The 7,912-nt window shown below is 46.0% G+C and overlaps 1 pseudogene; it reads right to left on the minus strand.

Annotated features, from left to right (window-relative positions):
• Nucleotides 1-1,702: 1,702 nt before the first annotated feature.
• On the minus strand, nucleotides 1,703-3,786 carry LOC128408748 (nurim-like; annotated as a pseudogene).
• Nucleotides 3,787-7,912: the final 4,126 nt, after the last annotated feature.

The following is a 7,912-nucleotide window of genomic DNA, read 5'->3' on the forward strand; positions in this document are numbered from 1 at the left end:
TTATAAACAAACCCAAATATATTGAAACACTTTACATTAAAACCAAATTTCAGAACAGAGACAAACCAAACTTTTTTTAAAAACACACACCCGTTTTTTTACTTTACAAACCATTATCTTCTCAATCCAAGATTTGCTTTTCATATGTATAAAAATACTTGGTTAGCAAGGGGGTACAGAAATAATAATAAAAAAGCTACAATAAAAGCATTATCAGCATTTAAAAAGAAATGCTAGTGGATGTTCAAGGCATTGAGTTACAAATGAAGGCAAAGATCAACCATTGCTAGGTAGAGCCTGGAGACATAATCCTAGAATCAACCCCTGCCCCCCCAGCCCGCTTTTGCCTGTAAATGTACTTGATTCAAAGATCACATAAATTATATTTTTTGTCATTAATTCTGATGGGCGGGGCGAGTTAAAAGTCACCCACCGCATGGAGATATATTTGGGTTTGAGAGGCAGGTGGTCCACTGCTGGACGGCCAGGGTGACCAGAATCTTTCTCAAGGCCTTGTCTTCTTCAACCCAGGTAGGCCTTGGAATTAAGAATGCTTTGGAACTGAATTGACGCGACAGAAGCAAGAGGATGGGCAATGAATTCTGATGGCTTGCTTGGAACAGAAATGTATTTGGAAGACACTGTGCTGAAGAGGTATATTTGCAAAAAGCAAAAAGACCTCACAGCCCACTTCACAAATTATCTAGGCTGCTACCTCTTTAAAATAGTTCTTGCTTGTGAATCAAAGTTAAAAATCCTATACTTTAAAAATCACTTGGGCAGAAGTTCTGTAGCAGAAAATGAATTGAAAAACCCAGTTCTAATGCTTTGTTATTATAATGAATTTCAACTGAGGCATCTTCTGTGCTTTTTAGCAGCTGCAGAATCCCAGTCAGGTGTGCCTGGTGCCCTCTAGGGCAGGAAGGCCAGCAGCAGAGTCCATGACAGACAGAGCCACCCCCTGACTGGTTGGAAGTAAAGCCCGCTAGCAGGTGGGGAATGGATGGGGGCAGACTGAGGTTACTAGGGCAGTGCCCCACTGATTCCACAGGGCCCAGCTTTGCCAGAGATGGGGAACATTTTGTCTGTTAACCTACCTGCCTGCTGTCTGTAGTTGTAAATCGTAAAAAAGCCTCCCACAAACAGCAACAACCTGACCACCTCACCTAAATTCCAGTCGGTTATCAGTGACTCATTGTTCTTCTTAGCACTAGTGGGGACGACGACTCTTTTTGGGCCCAATATATCCCTTTAAGCCTATACAGCAGGTATGGGGCACCCACAGCCCTCCAGAGGTTGATGGCAGCTGAAGTCCACCAACTTCTGGAGGGCCATAGGCTTTCCCCACCCCTGCTCTAGAGACTTCCCTCCAGGGAACTTGGGGTTGAATTCTGCCATCTTTGGAGTTCCACCTCTTTCCTCAAGGATTCCAACCTACTGGGCCATGTGGCTCAACCTGGGATCACCATGTAGAGCTCCTTATATGTGTTTTAAGAGTTGTAGCAAAGTAGGCCTGCTGGAAGCCAGAACTCTTAAGTCCCATTTATAGACCACTCAAGTCCCGAGTGCGTAAAAGCAAAAGGAGATAGAAGGCACATTTCATCGTTCAGTGCTTAGCATGGAAGAGTGCAAGGTACCAGGCTCTCAGGCCCCAATATACTAGGACACCAGCACCCGCATATAAAATTGGGGCCACACCAGTTCAGTTCTTAAGGACGGAGGGGCCATTCTTGTCCAGCTGAGCTTGCAGGTAGAGGTAGTCCTGCTGGTCGAGGTTGTGGGCGCAGGTGATGTAGACCGTGAAGAGCAACACGAGGCGTAGGCGTTCAAGGGAGAGGCAGGGAACGGCCCACAGGATGAGGAGAAACCTCCAGTACACAGGGTGGCAAAGGTAGGAGAAGAGGTGGACAGCACGCATGGACTTCACAGCCAAAGGGTCCCCCATGCCCAGGTAGTGGTAGTAAACCTATGGAACGAAAGAAACACCCGTTTCCATTGCAGACACACAAATCTTTTGAGGAAACGACACCATTTTAGACCTGCGTACACATTGGGCATCTATATGTTCACAAAGGGGGAATGTGAGGTCTGTTTATGTTTTGTTATCTGGACTGCTGAGAAAACATTTAATTGCTTCTGCGGTCACTGCCTTGGCCAAAAATCCCTCAGAATTCTAGAGATGGAAAGAAGATAAAGTCCCTACCAAGGAGGAATAACAGATTAAACTGTTGGACTATGCCGAAATGGCAAAACTGACGGGAAATTTCAGAAACCAAGAAGACCAGAACTTTGTTAAAGTGGTCTCCAAGATAAATTATAAATTTTCCCCATCCTTTGTTAGATGGGGAAAGTTTATAATTTATCTTGGAGACCACTTTAAACAGACGAAAACACTAGCAGGATTGCAATAACACTCGCAATATAGCAGGTACTGTGGAGATAATGGACTTATATAAAATAGGGACTATTGAAAAAGGTGCAGTAGAAAAGGTTTAATAATAGGACCCACGGAGGGGAAGGTGGGGAGTCCCGAGATTATGAGGAATCTCCAAATGTGGATGTTCTGTGTATTGTTATGATCTTATAGTTTTAAAATCAAATAAATATCGTTGTTATTATTATTAAAAATCCCTCAGAATTCATCCAAATCCAATGCACCCCCCTAACTGCTATCACTGTAAAGCCAGAGCACATTAAGAGCTTCCAAGAGAGAGGTCATGGCTTCCAAATTTGCTTCAACCCTGGGACCTCTCTTTTTAGAAATATTTTACAGCAGGAGGAAAGATCTTCTATCACCCTCATTGGTTGGGTCATTCAGCCTCGCTGAGCTCAGCCACCAAATACCGGACGGTGGCCTCTCTAGATGGGAAAAGGGAAGCTGCGCGGTACCTGTTTGACCCCCATCAGCTCTGCGTAGTCAAAGGTGAGGAGGATGCTAAAGATGACCAGCCAAGCAATGAAGTGGAGGATGAAGCACATGAGAAGGACCCAAGTGACCCACGGCTCCCTGCTCGTATTCCAGAGCACAGGAGCATCCTGCACAGGCTGCCAGTACCTCATCAGCAGCTAGGTGGGAAGGAAAAGGCGCATTAGATAAAAGTAGATTCTCCTGCAGGCACACGTCTCATATGGCTGCATTTTGGGACTCCTAAACTGCGATCACATTGTAGAAAATCCAATGGACGTGCAGGCATTAGCCAAATCATACAAATCATATCCACACTGGGTTGTTGTTTTTAAATTGTGCAAGATTCTAGTCCTCATCATTGCAATGACGAATTTTGCTTCACAACATAATGAAGGCTATGCTGAGTTAACGGTGTGAGTTTGGGAGCTCCGTGCTCAAAATAAACTACCAAGGAGCAAAGACTTAATGCTGAAATTGGAGGATTTGCTTTGGCAATAACAATTCCATGAAAGTGCAGAGTGTGAAATCTAAACGACATCATGCCAGGAAGATTTATTCTGCATTTTGAGTTTAGCATTTCTGACTTGGCTCAGAATTCACTCTGAGTTGCTCTGTTATCTTGCCTGTGGGACTTCTTCCTCCCCTTCAGTCCTCTCCCCCCATTTTGGTGCCCCAAATTGATACCCCTACCTGGAGAGTCAGCGCTGTGCAGAAGACATAGAAAGATCTCTGTAACAACATCTGGTCCAGTGTTTGACTTGCTGAGCAGCCATGAGGCTGTGCTGCAGGTTGAAGAGGACAATTAAGCCCACGTCCACCATTAGTGGCCGCAGAATCTTGGGATCCCTCAGGGCAGCTTCCCATTGAAGATTAGGAGCAGCATCTGCAAAGAAAAGAGGTTCGCTCAAGGTGAGGCCTAGTGCATCCAGCAGGGGGCTGGCAGAGAATCTCAGATAGTAGCCCAGAAACAGATCCCAGAGACAAATTGTTCTCTCTCTCCTTCTCTCTCTCATCATCTTAAAACAATCCTTCCACAAGCTGGTGTTCTCTGGATAGCTCCGTTAGTTAAAGCGTAGTGCCGATGGTGCTAAGGTTGCAGGTTTGATCGCCATGAGGGACAGATCTCCCAGAGATATCATATGTAGAGAGAACTTGAGGAATTGTAACTCTTTGAGGGAAATAAAGAATTTAAGGGTTGCTATGTGTCCTCTTTTTTGAGGGGTAAAATTTCTGTCCCAGTGGATAAATTTGCTAAAATCTCTCTGGCTATACTTTCTGGATGAGATATAGACATAACTGATGGTGGAAGGCTTGCTGTCCTCTTCTCTTCTCCTGCCCGACATCCGCGAGACTACAGCCCTGCTCACGTTACTCCGGAAGCTGACGCTTTGCACGGCTCCAGAATCCAGCATGGATTGAAAGAGGACATTTTCTCATTTTCTTTCCTTTCCTTTTGCATAACTGAACTTTATAGAAGGTTGAGGGCCCCTGGATAGCCTTACAACACCCCTGCAGAGAAGGGTATTTGTGTGGGACGTTCAATCAGGGAAATTATGCCCCAGCCTCCTTTCATTATCTTGCCACCTGGTAGAGCTCCACCCAGAGCCTCCAGAACTTAACTGAAGCCCCCCTTGAACCTAACTTGGTAATGACCCTGTGCGCAAATGGAATGAATCATCAGTTACAACCTCAATCATTCCATCACCGTATTACTGGATGGCTTTGTGTCAAAGAGCACCAGTGACAATCTTCAATCGTACCTTCCCAGCCCAAACCGTTACACCTGAGTCCACGCCAGGAACTTTTTCTGGCTGCAATGTGGGCTTCAGAAGGGGGGGTATATGCACGCATGGTTCACCCCCAGATTATAGCGCTGGCCCAAGTATACCAGCCTGTACCTTCTTGGGACGAGCAGCCTGTGCCTTCCTGGGACGAGCCTTTTTGAGAAAAAGGCTGTCCAAAGATTAAGAGGGGGGGATGAAGGAAGGTGAGGACAGGTGACCTCACCTAGGCCCGAAGTCACCCCCCCAAGCAGGCTCAAAGCTTCTCAAAATCATTTTCTCAGCAGCTAAGCATCAGAAACATTCCGCTTGCTGTAACTAAAAAGATTGCAACAAGGTAGAGAACAGAGCCCATTGTCTTCCCAGGCTTTTCTCAGAACCACTTTGCAACTTGCTTTCTCTCCGGGAACCATGCCAAAGCACAAGAATGAAACAACGGGAACACTCCGAAAACCCCTCACCCCCTTTCCTGCCAAGAGTCCACAATAGTCCCAAGACAGCTTTCTGTTCATGCTCAGAGGAACCTCAACATGGGGCAGGACTCCTGAGGGAGGAGAAAGGAGGAGGGAACTGGAAAGGGGTATATATGCTTGTGCACATGACTGTGAACTTCGTGCATGCTTTTTGTGACTCATGACACTTGCTCCTTCTACCAGTTCATGGATGGTAGAAATAAAAGCCTTTTCTCCAAAACTATTCCTTGAGTGTCTGTTGACTCCCACTTCCCTTTCCCAGGCGCAATATTTTTCCCACCCGAGGGCAAAGCCTCATAAGGCTACAATAGTAGAGGTATTAAAAAAGAGAGTCATCATAAGCACCCTCTTTTTTTGCTCTTCAAAACATGGCAACCCTACCTAACAGCTCCAAGCAACCTTAACAAACTACAGCTCCCAGAATTCTTTGAGGGAAGCCATGACTGTATAAAGTGGTATAGTGCCCTTGAAGGACAGAGATGCCTCAGCTTTCTAAATCTTGGTTGCCAACCTCATCTCTGGTGCCAAGCCAGGGCTAGAGGTGTGAGGCTGCATGTCTGCTGCCACAACTGATTCCTGTATAAAATATACACCACGGTTGGGTTGAAACGGCACTCTTTACACTTACCTGGTTTGCACATGATGTTAATGTGCTAAGGGTGGAGAACTTCAGACCCGGGGGGGCCAAATGCACATGTGGTCTGTGGTCCTCTGAATTCACTGCTCTGTTATCTATAGCCAGGGAGACAAAGTCCATCTGAGCCCCCAAGCTCCTGCCGGACAATCCATCGATCTCCCGTAGACAGGCAATATCAGCAATCAGCGACACGAAGCCTCAGAATAGATTGCCACATTCTTAGGCTGGTGCACACTCTATCAGCAGAATTCACACAGCAAAAGATGCACAGCAGGAGAGCATATTTACAGTTTATTTAGCGTTGGTCAGAACAAAGAAACCATGACCGCCTGCTCCGGTCTGCTCAGGCAAGAAGCAAGAAACGAAAGCAACTGAAAACATAAACATCCTGTGAACAGGAAATACGCAGGCTGTGACACAAACATCCTGCTCCCTTTTAAGGTGGAACGGAAATATCCCAACACATCCAGCGGGGGCTGGCAGAGGATCTCAGATAGTAGCCCAGAAACTGATCCCAGAGACAAATTGTTCTCTCTCATCATCTTAAAACAATCCTTCCACAAGCTGGTGTTCTCTGGATAGCTCAGTAAGTTAGAGTGTGGTGCCGATGGTGCTAAGGTTGCAGGTTTGATCGCCGTAAGGGACAGATCTCCCAGAGATATCATACGTAGAGTGGCTTCACTATCTATTCCTTCTCACAGAGAACTTGGGGAATTGTAACTCTTTGAGAGAAATAAGGGTTTTAAGGGTTGCTATGTGTCCTCTTTTTTGAGGGGTAAAATTTCTATCCCACTGGATAAATTTGCCAAAATCTCTATACTTTCTGGATGAGATATAGCCATAACTGATGGTGGAAGACTTGCTGTCCTCTTCTCTTCTCCTGCCCGCCCTCCCAACAATACATCACAGCTTCGATAGCCTACATATAGTAGAGGTATTAAAATGAGAGTCATCATAAGCACCCTCTTTTTTTGCTCTTCAAAACATGGCAACTCTACCTAACAGCTCCAAGCAACCTTAACGAACTACAGCTCCCAGAATTCTTTGAGGGAAGCCATGACTGTATAAAGTGGTATAGTGCCCTTGAAGGACAGAGATGCCTCAGCTTTCTAAATCTTGGTTGCCAACCTCATCTCTGATGCCAAGCCAGGTCTAGAGGTGTGAGGCTGCATGTCTGCTGCCGCAACTGATTCCTCTATAAAATATACAACACGGTTGGGTTGAAACGGCACTCTTTACAGTTACCTGGTTTGCACATGATGTTAATGTGCCAAGGGTGGAGAACTTCAGACCCGGGGGGCCAAATGCACATGTGGTCTGTGGTCCTCTGAATTCACTGCTCTGCATCTATAGCTCTGCTTCGCCCCTTAGCCAGCCGGGATGTACCTTTCAACTCTTGACAATGCCTCCTCCCTCTTTGGTAGAGGGCAGATAGTTGTGTGTGTTACAGATATAACTTCCTGTACAAAGGCAAAAGTTGCGCTCCTTGTTTGACCCACCTTTGCCTCTCTCACCCTGCCCAGCCCTGGCATGTGGCCCCTGGAAGGCGATCCAGGAGGAAATCTGGCCCTTGGTCTGAAAAACAGTGGAAGCTTCCAAACTGACAGTTGCGCAAGAGCATGCAAACCTAAGGCCTGCCCACATCCCACTGAACTATGCTATGACATCTATGACATCTGTCATTCCTGGCCATTGGCCACGCCAGTAGGGGCTAATGGGAGTTGGAGTTAAGGAATGGTTGAGGGAACTATGGATATAGTAAGAAAAAATAAAGACCTTCAGAGAGATGTTATCACAGCTGTAGGGCATGTGCACATTTCCCTTCCCTTTGATGGGATCTCAGCACTTGAGATGCTGTTTAGATTTGTTTATCACCCATCACCCCCCTCCCATTTGCTAGTGGATTCATTGCTACAGAGTTCTTGTGTATATGGTGGCATACAGGTACTACTGGCAGTGTTGATCGATTGTCTCTCCCCCCCAATCCCCCCCATGCAATTATGGTGCTTTTTTAAAAAAAGAAAAAGGGGTCTTTTTTCAGGGGTACTCAAGGTTACACAGTACCGGAACCTCTTTTCCCCAAACTGTTCAAAGTATTACACTTACTGTAACA

This window comes from Podarcis raffonei, chromosome 2, assembly GCF_027172205.1.
Source record: "Podarcis raffonei isolate rPodRaf1 chromosome 2, rPodRaf1.pri, whole genome shotgun sequence".
Lineage (NCBI taxonomy): Eukaryota > Metazoa > Chordata > Lepidosauria > Squamata > Lacertidae > Podarcis > Podarcis raffonei.